Source organism: Ornithorhynchus anatinus, chromosome 4 (genome assembly GCF_004115215.2).
Source record: "Ornithorhynchus anatinus isolate Pmale09 chromosome 4, mOrnAna1.pri.v4, whole genome shotgun sequence".
Lineage (NCBI taxonomy): Eukaryota > Metazoa > Chordata > Mammalia > Monotremata > Ornithorhynchidae > Ornithorhynchus > Ornithorhynchus anatinus.
The window spans coordinates 81,046,305-81,068,246 of record NC_041731.1 but is presented as its reverse complement, the minus strand read 5'-3'; positions in this window follow the sequence as shown (position 1 = coordinate 81,068,246).

Sequence of the window (21,942 nt, the reverse complement as noted above, 5' to 3'; positions counted from 1 at the left end):
GAGTTGGAAGACGCTGTCTTACCACAATAAGCTTATTGTCTAGAGGTGAGATTACACTTTAGAGACTGTATTCACAGGAATGGTTCTAGGTAGTTACAGATTAGATGGTAAAAGATCACGAAGATGGAAATTTCTAAAGGCTACTCCAATATGCCTGACTTTGTTCAGGGCGGCATTGCCCTCCCTGAATTTCTGTCTACCTCCTGCATGGTTGGGTGGGACAGGATGGGCCATTGTGGTCATAGGGGTACCTCAGGATCCTGAAGCTCACAGTTGTAAGGAGACGCCAGCCATATGGATACCTGCTTCTCTCTGCTCTCTGCTCCCACTTCAACCTTCGATTAGACTGTAAGCCCGTCAAATGGCAGGGACTGTCTCTATCTGTTGCCGACTTGTTCATTCCAAGCGCTTAATACAGTGCTCTGCACATAGTAAGCGCTCAATAAATACTATTGAATAAATACTATTGAATGAACCTTTCTTTCCATGCCGTCCCATCTGTTTCTGGTTCCCTGTTCTCTTTCTTATTCCTTCAGTTGAGTGGTCTCAGATCAAATAATCAGAAAACCCTCTTGGCTTAACATTTTTCCTATATATGGGATCTATAATCAAACCTACCGGATGTAAAGTTTTACTTTTCGTCTATTTGACTCTGTTTGAAAAATCCATTTAAACTTGGGAGAATTCTAACAGCAGAATATCATTTTCTGCATGGAAATGAGGAATCATCAGTAAAGCTCTGCCACGTAGATCTATCTTTAATGATAGTATTATTGCCATATTATTTTCAACCCCATTCTCTCCAAACATCAAATCCAGTATCTTTTGCAGCAGTCTCAAATTCTGCAGGTTGTATTTTTCATCGCTAATTCAGGAACCAGTCCTGTGGGCAAGATTTCTGTCCTGAAGTTGACTAGAAACTTTGTCATATTTTTGCTCTAGCACTTGGGAATTGTTCTCAGCACCATAACATGAAAAACTGTTGGATCAATCCCAAAGTGGTATTTATTGAAAATTTATGTCCTGAAAGCTTGGGGTCAAAGGATCTGGGATAAATTGTCTGATCGAGCCCTGCCTTCAGATAAATAGCAAAACCCATCCAAAGGAGCAAACTAGCTTTTTGCTTTTTTCGAAGAGAACATCAGGGCTGGAGTCTCCACAGTCCTCCCAGGGAGCCTTGTTTATGTGTTTGTTTACCCTGACAGTCAGGAAGTTTCTCAAGTTATGGACTACTTTTGTTGGAAGGAGAGTATTTTAACTAATGACATGATTTCTCCTCTTATATTAGACATCTACAAGTAAAATTCATTATATACATAATGCAATGAAATAATCTTTGCTTGCTAAGTAATACTTTAGAATATTTCTAATCTAAACATTATTGAAGTTACTCACGAGGGAGAGATAATTTAATATTGACATAACCTTAAAGATATTGAAAAGGCATAAATCAAAGTAATGAGATTCACAAACCTGTTAATATTAATGGAAAGCCTTTTGGGAAGCTACTGGAAAATCAAAGAAACGAAGAACCAGAGATTTAAATGATGAATCTGGTTAATGAATAAAAATGGAATATTTTGTTTCAGACTCCTCTCAAGTCAGAGCGAACTATTCTGGGCCTTGAGATGAAATGCTTACCAGTCGTCCAGCATCTCAAAATGGAGCACAATGCTATTAGCAGCAACTGCATTGCTTCCATTTCGGGATAAGGAAAGCAAAAAAGCCTCAGTGAAATCTTCTCTTTAAAATGCTTTTCAAAGGTTGTGAAGTTTCATTAGCAAGAAAGTTGTGGGCTGTGTGTATATATGTTCCTATTATTGTAAGTAGGAGTTTTTCCAGAGTATCTTAGCGACTAGTTTAACAGAACTCAGTGACAGGCTGAAACAGCAGAAATTTACCAAAGACTTAATGGGCTTAGTCTCAGGTGTCCAAAGAACATAAAAGCTGGAGAGATGCAAGCTAGGATCGAGATGTACTTTCTTAATCTGGATTGGCTTTCCCAGGGAAAACTGCAGCCTTTCCATTCTGCTCCTTCGTCTCATTTATCTCACCACCAACCTCTTGCCCACTACCTCCCTCTGGCCTGGAATGCCCTCCCTCTTCATCTCCTGCAGCCAATTACTCTTCTCCAACTTCAAAGCCTTATTGATACCACATCTCCTCCAGAAGGCCTTCCCTGACTAAGCCCTTCTTTCCTCTTTTCCCACTCCCTTCTGCATCATCCTGACTTGCTCCCTTTAGCCATACCCCCTCCCAGCCCCACTCCAGCTATGTACAAATCTTCTAGACTCTGAGCCCGTTGCAGGCAGGGATTGTCTCTATTTGTTGCTGAATTGTACTTCCCAAGAGCTTAGGACAGTGCTCTGCATACAGTAAGTGCTCAATACATACGATTGAATGAATGGCTGTAATTTATTTATTTAAACGTCTGTCTCACCTTCTAGACTGTTAGCTGGTTATGGGCAGGGTTTGTATCTGTTTATTGTTATATTGTAATCTCCAAAGTGCTTAGTTCAGTGCTCTGCATAAAGTAAGCATTCAATAAATATGGCTGACTGATTGACTGACTCCAACCCCAGTTTGGTAGCAGCCTTGAGAGGAAAGTTGTTTAGACTGTGAGCCCGTTATTGGTCAGGGATTGTCTCTGTCTGTTGCCGAACTGTACACTCCAAGTGCTTAGTACAGTGTTCTGCACATAATAAGCACCCAATAAATACTATTGAATTGAACTGAAAAAGGGGATGGACTAGTTGGCAAACCCTAAGCTTTTTCAGTAGTCAGTCAGTCGTATTCATTAAGCACTTTTTGTGTGCAGAGCACCGCACTAATTGCTTAGGAAAGGAAAATACAAGAATATAACAGACACATTCCCTGCTCCCAAGGAGCTTGCAGTAGCAGAGGTCAAAGAAAACGTGTCATTTATTCATTCATTCAGTTGTATTTATTGAGCAACGGAAAACACTGGATTTAATGCTTGGGAGAATGCAGTATAACAAGAAACAGACAACATTCCCTGCCTACAATGAGTCTAGATGGGGAGACAGACATTAATATGAGGGCCCAAGGATCAGAGCTGAGTCAAAACACCCAAGCCTGTCTCAGCCCACCTGGGAGAATGGTGTAGGGCTGAGCAGAGAGAGGTAAAAGGGCTGCCCAGATCTGGCATGATTTCCCTGGAATGCTCTCCCTGGAGCTGATTCAGAACCACTACCGGACATATTTTAATCCATGTTGGTCAGTCTGAAGTTCAGGAGATGTCAACAGTCAAAACACCTTCTTCTTTACAACAAAAATCAATCAACCATATTTATTGAATGCTTACTGGGTGCAGAGCTGTACTAAGCGCTCTGGGGCATGGCCCAGTGGTAAAAGCCTGAGTTTGGGGGTCAGAGGTCACTGGTTCTCATCCCGGCGCTGCCAATTGTCTGCTGTGTGACCTAGGGCAAGTCATTTCAATTCTCTGGGCCTCAGTTACCTCATCTGTAAAATGGGGATTAAGACTGTGAGCCCCACATGGGACAACCTGATTATCTTGTATCTACCCTAGCTCTTACAACAGTGCTTGGCACATAATAAGTGTTTAACAAATACCGTAATAATAATAAAATAATAACAATAATACAACAGAAATGGTAGACATGTTCCCTGTGCACGAGAAGCTTACATCCTTTTGAAAGTGTAAATATTCAAAGATCTTAAAAACAACACTTCGGATACTTTCATGTTGACATTACCGATATTAGGCAGAGTAAACCTATTACCTTTAATAAACTCTCCATGGACTTTGTTTCCCAGGTTGCAGTGCAAATGGTGAAATATGGAGCAAGTTTTATCACTTAATCAATTAATCATATTTATTGAGTGCTTACTGTGTGTAGACCGGTGTTCATCTATTCATTCATTCAATCATATTTCTTGAGCGCTTACTGTGTGCAGAGCATTGTACTAAGTACTTGAAAAGTACAATTCAGCAATAGACAACCCCTGTCCACAATGAGTTTACAGTCTAGAGGGGCAGAGATAGACATCAAAACAAGTAAATAGACATCAATATAAATATGTCCTTGAGGAACTGCAGGAAAAACTAGCTATCTGGTAAAACTGGAATTTTTTATTTAAAAAAATCAAGAATATATGTTGCTGGCAATGCTTTACAGCCAAGTCACTTTAATTCTGGCAGATTTTTAACACTAGTTGCTATGTCAGATGCTTCTGGACAAAGTTTCTCCATGAGCTCCAGAGGCCCAAAGGTGGTCTTTTTTTGGCCAGTAAAACTCTTTTTAAATTTTAGCCCATATTTGAGACAATGCTCCATTACTGCAAAGAACTGTTGAAAGGGAGGATAATCTAAATCCAAACTTCTACCCAGGCTCAGCGCAGACTGGATCAAGACTTTGACACTAGACTTCATCATATCCAACAGGTTGGACTGCTCTTCCATCATTTGGTGGTTAGTTGTTTTGGCCGGGTGGTCCCTGCCACCTGGGAGTTTGCTAACCAGGGCCACCGAGACAGCTGACTTGAGGGCATTCCCATAGCCGGCCAATAAGTTTTCAGATGCCTTCTTGGCCAACGAGAGGATGGGGGTGGACCATATATTATACAGTATAATAGAGTTGGTAGGCCTATTCCCTGCCCTCAACAAACTTAAAGGCTTAGAAGAAATACGCTGAAGACAGAACTGACAATATGTCAGAGAAGGCCCAGTGAATATATCTAAAATTTGATTAAAAATACTAGTCCTAGTGGAAAAGTTGTCATGCTACTTCAATCCAGAATGTTCTTTTTCTTTCTATTTTCACCATTAAAGAATGAACAAACTCTCTCCCAGGTGACACATGTTTCCCACATTCCTGCCATGTGTTTGCTTCACAACCTGTTTTGGGTCCAAAAAATGAAATAGGCAACATGAATCAAACTGGAGAAATCAATCCATCAGTGCTATTTATTGAACACTTACTGTGTGCAGAGCACTGTACTAAGCATTTGGGAGAGTACAATACAATAAGAGCCCTTAAACTGCTCCATGAATAACATTTGAGCCCAGAAAATGAGTTAGCAAGAGGCTGGGGGCAGTTAAATCATAAGACAGAATCAATGAGATGGGCTCAAACTTCTTTGAGATCATAACAGCAGAAGAAAAGAGGGTTTCATGACAAACTGGCACATGCTGTGTTATGGCACTTTAGGAGAAATCCTTCAAGATGATCCAATAAATGAGCAGTTTATAGGAGCTACTGATCTCCCATCTTCAGTTTAAATGATAGTCACCTGATCTTGAGACCAGGTGCTGGCACTGGGGAAGAGGGAGACAGGAACAGGACTTTTTGTGAGCCTGGGTGGCCTCTCTCCATAGCAAATTGAAGGTGGGGTGGATGGAGGAAGGGCTGTCAGGGAAGAGGATTTAAGTATCCTTAAATTAAGCTCTTCTTACTTTTTCAATGATTTAGGAATTAATAGAAGCCACCCTCCTTTTGATTATGTCTTTCATATCTCTCTCAAGGTCCCTTACTCCAGAGCTGACTTCCTACGGCGGGGTCAGGGAGGACAGAGTCTCTGCCATGTGATTTGCTCCTTGGGGGAAATATGTGGATTGAGGAGGGAGGAAGCGGACCCTAGGGTGAGTGTCTGGCTTTGAGACATTGTCCCCGAGAGCCCTCCCCAGAGCTAACTCCTGCAGTGGGGTCAGAGGGGATGGAGTCTTTGGCAACTTCATTCCTCTAATGCTAACCACTGTGCCTCGACCTCGTCTATCTCACCACTGACCCCTTGCCCACAACCTGCCTCTGACCTGGAATGCCCTTCCTCCTCAAATCTGATAATTGCTCTCCCCTCCTTCAAAGCCTTACCACAGGCACATCTCCTCCAAAGGCCTTCCCTGACTAAGCTTCTCTTTCCTCTTCTCCCACTCCCTTCTGCATTGCCCCACAGCACTTATGTTCATATCTGTAATTCATTTATTCATATTCATATGTCTCCCCCTCCCCGCAGCTCCCCCAGACTGTAAGGGTCTGTGTCTGTTAAATGAACTGTACACTCCCAAGTGCTTAGTACAATGCTCTGCACACAGTAAGAGCTCAATAAATATGACTGAATAAATGAATGAAAGCAAGTTTCTTCCACCAGGGACTTGTGTGGCTTGCCAGGGCAGGGACTGAACTGGGGCGAATAGGTTACAGGATGGTGTCAGACTGTGTCATAGGAGTGGCAGATGTCAGTCATAGGCACCATAGCTACTGAGATTGTGTGCTGACTGTGAGTTCTCCAAGAAGACATACCTGATAAAGAGAGATATATGTTGGTAACTAAGCAGATCTAAATATGTATGCTTCATATAGTGAGTTAGTTTTCAAGAGGTAGCCCTCTTCCTCTTCTTGACTTTTCACCCTATTTTTAAAATAGCTTACAAATCACACTCAAATGGGAAGCCAGGGCTAGTATCCTAGAAATATTGACCTTGATTTCATAAGTAGTAGGTTGATAGGCATCTGTTAAGGTGGATTTTTTTCTATGATATGCAAATAGAGTTGATTTGTCAGGATTTACTCCAGTTTCTGGTTATCAAGTAAGACCTTGGCCTATGATATATTCCCAAAACACGTAGGTGGGAAATAAAATGCAAAGTGTTCTGTCAGAGAATCTTGGAGGCACCTGTCTTGCCACTAAAAGGGTATAAATATGATTTCAGTGCTCCCTCTTCTCCTTCAGTGAAGATATCCAGATTATCAAAATGGTCTGGACTACAGACAGCTTAGTTACATTTAGTTGAAATTACATAACAACAAACATTCTATCAGTTATACAGTTTTTCTTAGTTCTTCCTTTAAAACCCCAAGAAGATCCTTGTTTTTCATATGTAACTGACTCTTGTAGATCAATAGTCTTTTCAATTCTCAAATCAATAACCTGGATGTTTTCAGAAAAAAAAAAACTAATTAGTCTCACTGAGGGGCGAGTGGGTCAGGGAAGGAAACCCCAAAGCTACCCAGTATTGATGGGAAAGTCACCTGGAGTGAAGCTATTTTTACCCCCATGGAGGTCAGTTTAAATGCATTTCACTCTGGGTAACTGCTGTGATGCAGGAGGAATGACGTTCTTTCTGAGGCTCAGAGAAGCCACAACCCTTTCTCAGCTTGGACCTACAAATTCAAGGTTGCATCTCCTACCTGTAATTTGTTTTAATGTCTTTCTCCCCGGCTAAATTGTAACAATTAGTGGTCTTTGTTAAGCATTTGCTATGTGCGAGGTACTATACTAAACATTGGGGGGGTAAACAAGAAAATCAGGTCAGGCAGAGTCCCTGTACCACCTGGTGCTCACAGTCTAAGAAGGATGGAGAAGAAGTATTGAATCTCCATTTTACAGATGCAGAAACTGAGGCACAGAGAAGTTAACTGATTTGGTCAAGGTCACACAGGAGGCAAGAGCGGAGCTGGGATTAGAAGCCAGGTCATCTGACTGCCACATCTGTGCCCTTTCTACTAGGCCACGCTGCTTCTCCTGCATACTTTTCAGAAATCACTAATTCTAGATTTTACAATGAATGTTAATTACACTAAGAAATTCCAATGGGTCTGGGAGACCATGAACTGACACTACTTATGGTAAGGAGTCTTAAGTGTCCGGCATTTGGACAAAGATGAGCTGTAATGGAGCTACAGATTTGATTTAAATTGTGCTTAACTTTAGCATCCTTTTGATAGATTACCCTGAATGATAGGCCTTTAACAGTTTTATAGAAATGAGGCAGTTACGTTAGTAGTAGAAGTAGAAGTAGAGTTTATTGAGTGATATCTGTATTAGGATCTTGGGAAGCATGGAATACGAATCAATCTGTTAATCATATTTATTGAGCACTTACTACGTGCAGAGCACTGAACTAACTGCTTGGAAGAGTACAGTATAACAGAGGTAATCTATATGTTCTCTGTCCAAAACGAGCTTACAGTCTAGAGGGGGAGACCCGACATTAATATGAGTAAATTGATTAAATTGTAGTTATGTGCATAACTTCTATGGGGCTGAGGAAAGGGTGAATAAAGGATGCAAATCCTACTTCAAGGATGACACAGAAGGGAGGGAGAAGAGGAGATGAGGCTTAGTCAGGGAAGATCCTTTTCTTGGAAATGTGCTTTTAAAGTGCTTTTGAGAAGCAGCATGGCCTAATGGTTGAGCATAGGCCTGGGAGTCAGTAGGAGGTGGGTTCTTATCCCAGCTCTGGCACTTGCCTCCTGTGTGACCTTGGGCAAGTCACTTAAGTTCTCTGTGCCTCAATTACCTCATTTACAAAATGAGGACTGAGACTAAGATTAAGGTGAGCTCATGAGGGCCATGGACTGGGTCCAACCTGATTACCTTGTATCTACCCAGTGCTTAGATCAGAGCGTGGCACACAGTAACAAATGCCATTAAAAAATTAAGGCTTTGAAGGTGGGGAGAGCGAAGGTCTATAATGAATAATGAAATGATGTGTTCTCTGCACATTAGGAGCTTACCCTTTAACAGGGGAGACAAATATAAAAATCTGTACCCCTAGAGTGGTCTAAATACCACTCTAGTCCGAGCATATGCCATACTCCTTCTTGACTACTGCATCAACATTTTCACGGACCTCCCTGCCTCCAGCCTCTCTCCTCTCCAGTATAGACTTCACTCTGCTGTCAGTCAATCAATCAAGCAAGTAAGCTTAGTACAATAGAACAGAGTTGGTACACATATGCCCTGCCCACAATGAGCTTAGAGTTGGTACACATCATTTTTCTAAAAAAAATTATTCAGTGCAAGTCTCCCCACTCCTTAAAAATCTCCAGTGATTGCTTATTCTCTGTAGTGACTTTCTCAATATCACTGGTCTCAATAACTGGTCTCCTTCCTACTTAGATTGTGAGTCCTGTGTAGGACAGGAACTGCATCTGACCTGAATATCTTGTATCTTCCCCAGCACTTAGAAAAGTGTTTGACATATAGTAAGCGCTTAATGAATACAACAATTATCATTATTATTATTGTTATTGTTGTTATCATTAATCCATCTCCTCATCTAGCAGATACTCAGCTTCATAGCATTCAATTAGATCTCTCACCCCTACCTAACTTTGCTGCTCTAACACCAGCCTACTTATTATACCTTATGAATCGCGGCTTATGAATTAGCTGTGTGGCTGTGGGCAAGTCACTTCACTTCTCTGTGCCTCATTTACCTCATCTGTAAAATGGGGATTATCTGTGAACCTCACGTGGAACATCCTGATTACCTTGTATCTACCCCAGCGCTTAGAACAGTGCTCTGCCCATAGTAAGCGCTTAACAAATACCAACATTATTATTATTATTGTTATACCTCAGTCTTGTTTCTCTTGCTGTAGACCCCTTGCTCATGTCCTCTCTTCTGCCTGGTTCTCCTTGCCATCATATCTGACAGGCCACCATTCTCTCCATCTTCAAAGCCCTATTAAAATAATATCTCCTCCAGGAAGACTTCTCTGACTAATTGCTCAACTCCCTACTCTGTCTCCTGCTTTTGGAGGGAGGTGAATTTAAAAGTGCCTTTATAGCACAACTTCAAATGCTGAGATGACAAAAAAGGGATATATATATATATAAATATAGATACAGATATAGATATACGTATATATGCATATATTTATATACACAAAGACACACACAGAGTATTAGTTAAGCATTTACTATATACCCAGCACTGTACTACCTGCTGGGGTAGATACATGCTAAGCAAGTTGAACCCAGTCCCTGTCTCACATGGAGCTCACAGTCTTTGTCCCCATTTTACAGGTGAGGTAATCAAGGAACAGAAAAGTTAAGTAATTTGCTCACACTGTAGACATTTGGTGGAACCAGGATTAAAACCCAGGTTCTCTGACTCCCAGACCTGTGTTCTTTCTCCTAGACCATGCTGCTTCTCAAGTATATTCTTATACTTGATTGCTTCTCCTACCTGTAATTTATTTTAATGTCTTTATCCCCAGCTAAATTGTAAATCATTTCAAGGAAGGGATTATACTCTCCCAGGTGCTTAGTACAGAGCTCTGCACACAGCAAGTACTCAATGAATACTACTGAGTGATTTATAAATAAATTGAACTGACATAGATTCATGAGTGCTAAGGAGATTGTTTTAATAATAATAATAATGATGATGATGATGGTATTTGTTAAGCCTTTACTATGTGCCAAGCACTGTTCTAAACACTGGGGTAGATACAATAATATTAATAATAACGATGGTAATCAGTTTGTCCCAAATGGGGCTCACAGTCTTAATCCTCATTTTACAGATGAGGTAACTCAGGCACATAGAAGTTAAGTGACTTGCCCAAAGTCACACAGCTGACAAGTGGGAGAGCCAGGATTAGAACCCACGACCTTAGGCCATGCCTTAATCATGAAGCTAAAGTAGAAAAAATTATTTAAGAATGAAAAGCACTAAAGTGTAGGGAAAAGTAGCCAATGCAGAACTAGATTGGAATACCGTTTCCAGGGCCAAACAGGTTTCAGAGGCACACAAGGGATGTAACTGTCACTAGAGGTGGCAGGTGGGGGAGGGAGGAGAGGGACCAGAGCCAAAGATGTTAAAGTGTCCCGACTGAGCTAGAAGGGGCTAAGGAAAGGACAGATGACTGAGCTGATTCTCCTTGGAGAAATTCTCTAGTAGTAATATTGATTGAGTCCTCCCTGCCCACCCCTCTTGTTTTAAATTGGTATTTGTTAAGTGCTTACTACGTGTTAAGCATTGTTCTCAGTGCTGGGATAGATATGAGACGATCAGATAGTTTATACCTGGTGCTCAGGAGCCGGGATGCTACAGAATAAAGAAGTGACATATCCCCCGATTTTAAAGATCTTAGACTTTAATTCCTGAGACAAACACAGAGTGATCAAAACAAATCAGTGGGTAAATAAGTATATCCATGAATTCCGAGGGGGGTATAAATAGGCCTATTGTTGGGTAAGGATTGTCTCTATCTGTTGCCAAATTGTACTTTCCAAGTGCTTAGTACAGTGCTGTGCAACAGTAAGTGCTCAATAAATACGATTGAATGAATGAATGAATGAATGAATGAATGAATGAAATAGATTAAAAAGCGAAAGCATTGGCTGGAAGGGTGATATGGTTCAGAGATACTAGAGAAATGTAGAGAATGTAGAGAAAGCTGTTTTCTGTCTGATGTGGGGAGGGAGGGAGACCCAAGCTAGGGACATGGTGTGGCTGAGGTGATGGAGATGGGAGAGTGAAGAGTGAGTACAGCTGGAAGATTGGCTGGGGAGGAATGAAGGCAGCCAGTTGGGGAATGATGGGTGATGACACCATTAGGTTTGAGGAACCCAACAGTCTCCCACATGACATCATTTCCTCTATGCTGGATATTTTACAGCATAATCTGGTGACATCATAAGGAATGGAAAGATGGCAACATTTTCCCTACCTCAGGTGGCCAATTTCCTGGGACTGAGGCTGCTTAGAGTGATGCTCTGGGAGCCGAGTGACCCCATTAATCATTTGACTCACTTTACTCTATCATTAAGGAGGACTTGGGTTTGCACAGCCCTGGGCTCCTTCTCCAACGAAATCCCAGGATCTGCTGAGGGAAGCTGCTCTCCCCTGCTGCCAACATCACGGAATCCTTCTCGTGAGGGGGGATGGAGAAAAGGTGAAGCTTCTGCAGCCACTAATAGAATCAATCAGTCTATGGTGTAGAACAGAGCACTGTACGAAGCACTTGGGACAGTACAAAAACAGAATCGGCAGACACATTCCCTCCTCCCTTTTTATGGTATTTGTTAAGAGCTTACTATGTGCCAAACACTGTTTTACGCGCTGGGGTAGATACAAGGTAGTCAAGTGAGACACAGTCCCCGTCCCACATGGGGCTCAAAGCCTTAATCCCTATTTTACAGATGAGGTAACTAAGGCGCAAAGAAGGAAAGTGACTTTCCCCGGTCACACAACATACAAGTGGAGGAGCTGGGATTAGAACCCAGGTATTTCTGACTCCCAGGCCTGTGTTCTATCCACTAGACCACACTGCTTCTCTTCCTGGCCCACAAAAAAAAAGTGGTCTCCTGAATAGAGCATGAGCCTGGAAGTCAGAAGGACCTGGGTTCTGATACCAGGCCCAAGGCTCTCCTCGCCTTGAAAACCTCAATTGGTTACCCATTCCTCTCCAGAGAAACTCCTAGCCAGTGGCTTTGAATAAGGTCTCCAAATCAGCTCTCTGCCTTCACCTTACACTCTTCTCTCAAGCCAACCTACTGACTGTGCCTCATTCTGACCTCTCCCACGCCTAACCTCTTTTCCACAACCTGTAAGTCCCTCCCTGCCGCCCATGTGAGTAATGGAGATGTGTGAAGAGTGGGCCTCTCCAGGGAGGTGGCTGAAAGTTGATGCGGTTAGGAGTGCAGAGCTCCGTTGCGTGGCACCTCGCCAGCATGGCCCAGTTTAACCAGCATGGCCACTAGAAGGCTGCCTCGCCGCCCGTGATCGTACCCAGTCTACTGCTGCCTCTCTGAAATTCTGATCTTTGGTTTGGAATCGGCAACCTCCCTGTGGGAGCAGGAGGCTCTCCTACCTGTGATTGCCACTTTCAGTCTGCCCTATCTGTGACCACCAACCCACGTCTGTGCTATTTGTGACCCCCAAACCATGTCTGTGCTACTTGTGATCCTCAGCCCAGAGAAGCAGCATGGCCTAGTGGGTAGAGCACAAGCCTGGAAGTTAGAAGGACGTGAGTTCTAATCCTGGCTCTGCCACTTGTCTGTTGTGTGACCTTGGGCAAGTGATTTCACATCTCTGGGCTTCAGTTATCTCATCTGTAAAATGGGGATTAAGACTGTGAGCCCCATGCAGGACAGGGACTGTGTACAAACCCATTTGCTTGTATCCACCACAGCACTTAGAACAGTGCCTAGCACATAGTAAGTGCTTAACAAATACCACACATTATTGTGATTCTTACTGTATTACTGTGGTCACCACCTCACAACTGCACTACCTAAGGCCACTACCTCACAAGTGCAATACCTGTGGCTGATGATGATGATGATGTTGGTACTTCTTAAGCGCTTATTATGTGCTAAGCACTGTTCTAGGTGCTGGGGTAGATACAGAGTAATCAGGTTGTCCCATGTGGTGCTCACACTTTTAATCCCCATTTTACAGATGAGGGAACTGAGGCACAGAGAAGTGAAGTGACTTGACCAAGGTCACACAGCAGACAAATGGCGGAACCGGGACAGAAGCCATGACCTCTGACTCCCAAGCCCGTGCTCTTTCCACTGAGCCATGCTGTTTCTCTGCCCTATGCTTGTGCTAGCTGTGATTCTCAGCTCACATCTACCCTACTCATGACAGTTACTCAGCACCTGTGCTAGCTGTGGCTACCACCCCCCTCCTACCCTACCTGTGGATTCTTCCCCTTGACTCTATTTATTGCCATTGTTCTTGTCTGTCCGTCTCCCCCGATTAGACTGTAAGCCCGTCAAACGGCAGGGACTGTCTCTATCTGTTGCCGACTTGTTCATTCCAAGCGCTTAGTACAGTGCTCTGCACATAGTAAGCGCTCAATAAATACTATTGAATGAATGAACACGATCTCATGTCTGCAATACTTGTGGTTGCCACCCTGTGCCTGCACTTCCTGTGTCTGTCACCCCACACCTGTGACCCCCACCCCACACTTGGGCTACTTGTGGCCCCCACCTGAGGTTTTCCTCCAGGGACTGGAAAGTCTGGTGTAGCTACAGCAAAGTCAGAACCACCATTCCAGCCCTCATTTCCTTGGTGATCTCTCTTCTGGTGCATTCAGGCACACTTCCACAATTCCTTGTACAATAATATGAACAATGTAAATCACACACAAAGGTGACTTTTAAAGGCACTAACCTCTGCATAGACTTTCTAAACCATGAGGTTCAAGAAAAACTCCACTATCTGTTCTCTACCTCTCCATTAAAAGCACGGAGCCCCTGTGGATTTCCCAGCCTGAAAGAATTTCCCCATCATTTTTTAATCGGTGCCAGCAGAAAAAAAAATCCTGTTCGTTTTGTCTATCTCCTCATACAATAGGTATGGATTCTCTTCTGGGGGTCCCTGAAGTGAATCACAGTCTGTAAACATCCTATAGGTATTGATGTATTGATTAAATAACTGGATACTCCATAAAACTTCAATTTTTACAAGTCATTGTTTTAGAGGTTATGCTGGTGGATGGTGGATAGAATATCTTGACTTATTATGCATTTAAAATGTATTATCTTTTTACCAAAAAAAAGCCCTTCCATGGAAATGCAAAAAAAAAAGGAATAGTGAAATAATTTCATTGTTTTTCAAGTCAGCGTCCTTTTTTGTGAAGATTCAACTCAATGGCTAAATTGTTCCGAAGGTTGAAAATCCTAGCAAAAAGTTTCTTTAACAGTTCACATCTAGAGATCTTTGAGACCTCCTCTTCTCTCTCATTAATATGAGGTATGAGCTTTCCTTTTAACTGGGAAGAAAACAGTTAAAATCCATAAAAGGATCTTTTCTGATTGAATTTGGGAAAGCAAACTTGTTGCTGAATATCAGTGATCTCTTATGTTGAAATGCTATTATGGAAGTTCAGGAAACCCTCCACGGATATGTGGAAATAAGTGCCACGATAATTGAAGTAGATTAGTGATAAAAGCAAGTAAATACAAAAAAGTTATCATTTTAAACCTCATTCTAAATATTTTACGGTATTTGTTAAGCACTTACGCTGTGCCAGGTACTGCACTAACTGCTGGGGTAGATTCAAGATAATCAGGTTGGACACAGTCCCTGTTCTTCTTGGGGCTCATAGTCTAAATTGGAGGGAGGAGGATTTAATTCTTAATTTAGAGATGAAGTAACTGATGCACAGAGGAATCAGTGACTTGCCCAAGTTTGCATGGCAGGAAAGTGTCAGATTAAAACCCATTCCCTTTGACTCCCCAGGCCCATGCTCTTTCTATTAGGTCATGCTGCTTCTGATCTCATATGAGAGGACACGGGATTTTTAACTAATTTTTTTCAAATTAATGTCTTTAAAAATGTACAAAAGTTAATTTAGACATTTATTTTAATGACTATATAATCCACCACATCCCATTCTTTCATCTCTTCACCTGGATAAAAGACAGTCCACTATCTTTAATAACATATAGCACTCACTTCTATGTTGAATAGCAGAAGGATCCTATAAAATATGTGCACTTAAAAAGACTCCTGAAGAACATTTGCTCTTTATCTTTTATATCATGCTTTCTACCATGAGCCCAAGAGCCTTTTTCAGAGCACAGATTCTAGCAGGAAAAACATCAACAACTATTTGGGTGGGATCTAAAATAGATGGCGATTAGTGATGGACAAGTTTCAGATCCCGTTGAAACACTCCTTCAGCTTCAGGGTGGTCGCTTTCATGTCATCCCAAGAGGCCTGCCAACCTATATTACTCTTCTGTTACTGATGCGATGATGATTTGTTCACAGGGAAACAGGCAATCCAATAAGTGTTATAATAAGAGAGAATTTGAGCACTAATTTAAGAGAAAAATCTTTCAAGTCAACAGGATGCATGGACCAGGCAGCCATTTCATTCTACTTGCTTCCCTTACTGTGCTCATATCTGTACAGGCAACTTAATTCAGTCATTCATATTTATTGAGCAGTTACTGTGTGCAGAGCACTGTACTAAGTGCTTGTACAAGCAAAGAGAAAATCATAGAATGCTCAGAAAATCACTCTTTTTACGCCATCATTTGAGTTAATAATAATAATTGTGGTATTTGTTAAAGTGCTATGTGCCAAGCACTGTACTAACCACTGGGGTAGATACAGGATAATCATGTTGGACACAGTCACTGTCCTACATATGGCTTCCAGTCTTAATCCCCATTTTACAGATGAGGTAAGTGAGGCTCAGAGAAGTTAAGTGACATAACAGACAAGTGGCAGAGCTGAGATTAGAATCCGGTTCCTCTGACTCCCAGACGTATGCTCTTTCACTAGGTCACACTGTTTCTCTACTCGCAAGATCTTTAATAACTTTGGATTCATTTTGGGATTTTTTTTCCTTCTCTTTTATCTGCCCTTGCTCACCAGTAATAAAACATTCAAAATGAGAAGAGAGGGTACAACAAGAGGCCTGGGTAATACACGGACTAGAAAATCATCCTCCAAATTAAGGCAGGTCAGAGTGTCACAAACCACACAACTGCTTGGAGCAGAGTGCTATGGCAAATGCAGGACTGCAAAGACTCAGTCATGGCCAATAATCAGGGATTTGCATGTTAATGAGGTGAGTCAGGTTTTAACATCATTCCTAATTTTTTTTAATGGTATTTGTTAAGCTCTTACTATTGTACCAGGCACTGTAGAAAGTGCTGGGATAAATACACATGGAGTTCACTGTCTTAATCTCCATTTTACTTATGAGTCAGTCAATCGTATTTATTGAGTGCTTACTGTGTGCAGAGCACTATACTAAGCATTTGGGAAAGTACAATATAACAATAAACAGATACATTCCTGCTCACAAGTTAGCTGAGGCACAGAGAAGAGACTTGCCCAAGGTTACACAAGTGGAGAAGCCAATGTTAGAATGCTCCAAGAGTCCCTATTATAACCAATGTCAAAGTCTAATCTTACTCATGAAAAGAGAAGGGTTGGAACAGTATTTTATTCCCTTTTCTCTTTCAGCCAAGAGGATTCGCTGTCTCTGACAGGAATAGGAAAGTGTTGCCCTCTGCTCCTGATCTTCTCGCTTGGCTTCTGGAAGGCTTAGCTGCCCCGCCAGAATACCGATCTGTGTCACCGGGTCATATTTTTTCTACTCTTTCGGGGTCTTTAAGTCAAATCCCATAACAGTAACCCAAAAAGCCACATGTCGGGGAATATCTAATCCTCTGCAAACTGCCAATGTTAATGAACCATAAACACTGAAGCTTGCAAAAATCAAGTCAACATTTTAAAATCTCAAATTTCAATAGTGTTAATATGCACACATAGGAATTCCCTGAGGGGTAATGATTGGGCGAGAAATGAATGGAGATGAGTTTGAGAGCTTAAACTTACCCCACTAATGGAATTATTTTTAGTGGGACTCTGCACACCTAATGCAGTGAATGGAGTAGAGAAAGATGAGAAAATTTGCTGTCAAAATGCAGCATAGATGTGGGGTTTAATATAGCATGTGGGGCAGAACATGTGGAGTTGGAAGCAGCATGGCATAGTGGATAGAGCATGGGCCCTGGGAGTTAGAAGGTCATGGGTTCTAATCCCACCTCTGCCACTTGTCTGCTGTGTGACCTTGGGCAAGTCACTTTACTTCTCTGGGCCTCTGTTACTGCATCTGTAAAATGGGGATTGAGACTGGGAGCCCTCTGTGGAACAGGGACTGTGTCCAACCCTAATTGCTTGTATCCACCCCAGCCCTTAGTACAGTTCCTGACACATAGTAAGCGCTTAACTAATACCATCATCATCATCATTATTATTAATATTGTATTTTATTCTCCCAAGGGCTCAGTACAGGGTTCTGTGCCCAGTAAGCACTCAATAAATGCAACTGAATAAATGAATGAATTGAATAAATACGATTGAGTGTGTATACTGTTTACTACATTAATATAGCAAGAAGCTGGCTGTTTAGGGGAAACTCCTGTACAAAAATGGGGGTTTCTGCACAATGGATATCCCATTAGGGGGAACTGGGAGAGAGCCAGCCAAGGATAACCTGGCAGGGGTGGAAGGGAGTGGGAGAGACCCAGGATGGCTAAAGGATAAGGACCGGCATTTCTGTTCTGGTGTGAATGATTTCAAATGCCCCCCAGACCGGAGACTGTCCAGCGTTATATGTGTCAGACTGCTGCTCTGTGGCTTTGTGTTTCAGGGAGTGGACATGGGCCCAACTCAGCACCTGACCCCAATCTAGGCTACAACATGGGCTTTGAAGTGCAGCCCACTGGCCACCAAGAGTGCTGCTGGCTAAGTCAGCATGGCTCCGGGTCGTCCACGGGGGCCTCTCTAGGGTGATAGTCACCTCACCCCCAGCCCCACAGCACTTATTTACATAAGCTTATATTTGACCATTTCCCCTATCTATAATTTATTTTAATGTCTATCTCCCCATTCCAGAATGTAAGCTCCTTATGAGCAGGGATCGTCTACCACTTCTATTGCACTGGGCTCTCCCAAGTTCTCAGTACAGTGCTCTGCACACAGTAAGGCCTCCAAAAAAACCATCCATTGACTGATTGATTGATTTCCCAAGGTCTTGCTGCTGTTGCTCTTTGGTTGTCAGGATGAGGCGTTCAGCCTGGCCTGGGGACAGGTGGTGTTCTCGTCCACAGAGGATTTCAAGGTGAGCTCGGGATAAATTGGAGCAACTGTTAGTGCCATCGCCATGACATATAATGACTTGCCTCATCTCCTCCCTCTCATCTTCCTGTAATAGCAGGGGTGGCTCTTTTAGGCCCCTTAACCCTGCCCCTCTTTGCCCTTGAGCTTTGGGGAAGTGTGGTTCGGGGGGTATTCTGGCCCCCTTCCTCTTCTGCCCCAGACACGCTGTGCTGGCTTGTTCTGGCCAAGTCATTTGCCACCTCCAGGTACTCAGAACCTCTTTCTGCCACTGCCAGGCTATTGCCAACATTAATCAATCAATTCATCAATAGAATTTATTGAGCGCTTACTGTGTTCAGACACTGTACCAAGCACCTGAGAGAGTACAATACCACAGAGTTGGTAGACACATTCCCAGTCCACCAAGAGCTTAAAATCTGGAGGGAGGTAGACAGTAGAATACATTATTATTATTATTATTACTATATTTGTTAAGTGCTTACTATGTGTCAGGGACTGTACTAAGTGCTGGGGAGGATACAAGCAAATCGGGTTGGATAAAGTCCCTGTCCCATTTGGGGCTCACAGTTTTAATCCCCATTTTACAGGTGAGGTAACAGGCACAGAGAAGTTAAGTGGCTTGCCCAAGGTCACTGAGCAGACACGAGGCAGAGCCGGGATTAGAACCCATGAATTTCTGACTTCCAGGCCCATGCTCTAACCACTACGCCAATATTATGGATATCAATCAGTGGTATTTGATGAGTGCTTACTGTGTGCAGAGCACTGTACTGAGTGCTTGGGAGTGTACAATACAACAGAATTAGCAGAAATGGTCCCTGCCCATAATGAGTTTACAATCTAGGGGGTATATTTAAGTGCTGAGGGACTGAGGGTGGGGTGAATATCAAAAGTTTAAAGGATACAAATCCAAGTGCCCAGGTGATGCAGGGGGAGAGGGGAGCAGCAGTAATGGCATGAGAAGCAGCATGGCAGAGTGAATAGAACACGGGCCTGGGAGTCAGAAGGTCTTAGGTTCTAATCCTGACTCTGCCACTTGTCTGGTATGTGACTTTGGGTAAGTCATTTCACTCTCTGTGCCTGTTACCTCATCTGCATAATGTGGATTAAGACTGTGCACGCTATATGGGACAGGAATTGTGTCCAATCCAATTATCTTGTACCTACCCCAGTGCTTAGAACAGTGCCTGGCACATAGTAGGCACTTAAATACCATTATTATTTTTATTACTATTAGGGGAAATGAGGGTTTAGTCAGAACGGCCTTTTGGAGGAGAGGTGATTTTAATAAGGCTTTGAAGGTGGAGAGAGTGGAGATCAGTGGAATATGGAGAGGGAGGGAGTTTCAGGTTAGTAGGAAGATAATAATAACGTTGGTATTTGTTAAGCGCTTACTATGTGCAGAGCACTGTTCTAAGCACTGGGGTAGATACAGGGTAATCAGGTTGTCTCGGGTGAGGCTCACAATTAATCCCCATTTAACAGATGAGGTAACTGAGGCCCAGAGAAGCTGTGACTTGACCACAGTCACCCATCTGAAGCTGTGAGCAAGGGGTTGGTTGTGAGATGACTGAGATCAAGGTTGGCACTGGAGAAGTGAAGCATGTGAGCTAGATTGTAGAAGGAAATCAGTGAGGTAAGGAAGGCGTGGAAGGGAACTGAATGAGGGCTTTAAAACAGATGGCGAGGAGTGTCTGTTTGTTATGGAGATGGATGGGCAACCGCTGGAGGTTTTTGAGGAGTGCGGAGATGTGGCCGGAATGTTTTTCTAGAAAAATGATCCAAGCAGCAGAGTCAAGAAAGGATTAGGGTGGGGAGAGAGAGGAGGTCGAGAGGTCATGAGCAGGCTGATGCAGTAGTCAAGACAGGACACGATAAGTGCTTGGATTAGTTTAGTAGCAGTTTGGATGGAGAAGAAAGGGCCAATTTTAGTGACGTTGCTAAGGTAGAACCAAGAGGATTTGGTGATACTGAATACGTGAGTTGAACGCGAGTATTAAGTCGAGGATAATGCCAAGTTAAGGACTCGAAAGACAGGAAGGATAATGGTGGTCTCTATAGTGATGAGAAATACTTGAGAAGAATAGGATTTGGGTGTTAAGATGAGGGGTTCTATTTTGGACATGTTGTGTTTTGAGGTCAGTGGGACATCCAACTAGAGATGTCCTGAAGGGCAGGAGGAAATATAAGACTTCAGAGAAGAGAGTTCAGGCTTGGAGAGGTTAATTTGGGAATCACCTGCGTACAAGTCGTAGTTGAAGCAATAAGAGAGAATGAGTTCTTCAAGGGAATGGGTGTTGATGGAGAATAGAAGGGTCCCCAGAACTGAGCTCGGAGGGCTCCCACAGTTAGAGATGGGAGACAGAGGAGAAGCCTCAGTTTCAAACAGAGGTTTCTTACCAAGGATCACCTTGCCCCCTCCAACCTCACCTTGCCCCCTCTTACCTTACCTTCACGATTTCCTACTATAACCCAGACCACACACTTCACTCCTCTAATGCCAACAACATACTCACTGCATCTTGATCTTGTCTGTGTCACTGCCAACCCCTTGCCCACGTCTTGCCCCCTGTCCTGGAATGACTTCCGCTTCATATGATGATCACTCGCCCGACCTTGAGTGCCTCAATTATTTCATCTTTAAAATGGGGATTAAGACTGTGAGCCCCATGGTGGACAGGGACTGTACTCAACCCAATGTGCTTGTCACTACCCCCACAGTTAGTACAGTGCCTGGAGCATAATAAGCATTTAACATATACCACAATCATTATTATCAGTTATCCACAATGTGAAAATGATTGTCTGATGATTGAAAATGATTCTGTGTTGACCATGCCCTTGGATTTGCAACTTTTATTCACCCTTCTCTCAGCCCCACAGCACTTATGCACACACTCATAATTTATTTATTTATATTAATGTCTGCCTCCCCTTCTAGAGTGTAAGCTCATTGTGAGCAGGGAACATGTCTACCAACTCTGTTATACTGTACTGTCCCAAGCATTTAGTACAGTGCTCTGCACACAGTAAGCACTCAATAAATACGATTGATTGTTTCATCCAATCGTATTTATTGATTGTCAGGCAGGCATAAGTCATTTCAACCACACTCGCACATTGAAAAAATATTACAGTCAGTAGTGCCATTTTTGAATCAGATATTTATCTATCTATCCCTGATTACCCCTCTCAGGATCACACCTGGACAGTTAGTCTACCAATCTCAGCTACAGGAGGGAGAGTCAAGCAGAGCATATCCATTCCATTCCTAGCTTGGGCAGTGGCTAGTGAGTGGCAGGCAATCTGCTGCAAGTCAAAACTCACCTGTGCTGGGCAGCAGAAGCTTGGGAGAGAGTCGAGGGTAGAGAATCGAGTTTATTGTGTAGAAGAAGGCAGTGGTGAGCCACTTCTGGATTTCTACCAAGAATACTCTATGGTAACACTACCAGAACGATTGCAGATGGAGGTGAGAAAGCTGTGTCCATGAGTATCTATGTGTCGGAAACTACTATACAGCATAAGACAAGACAATCCCTGATTAACAATCTTCACTCTCTCTGA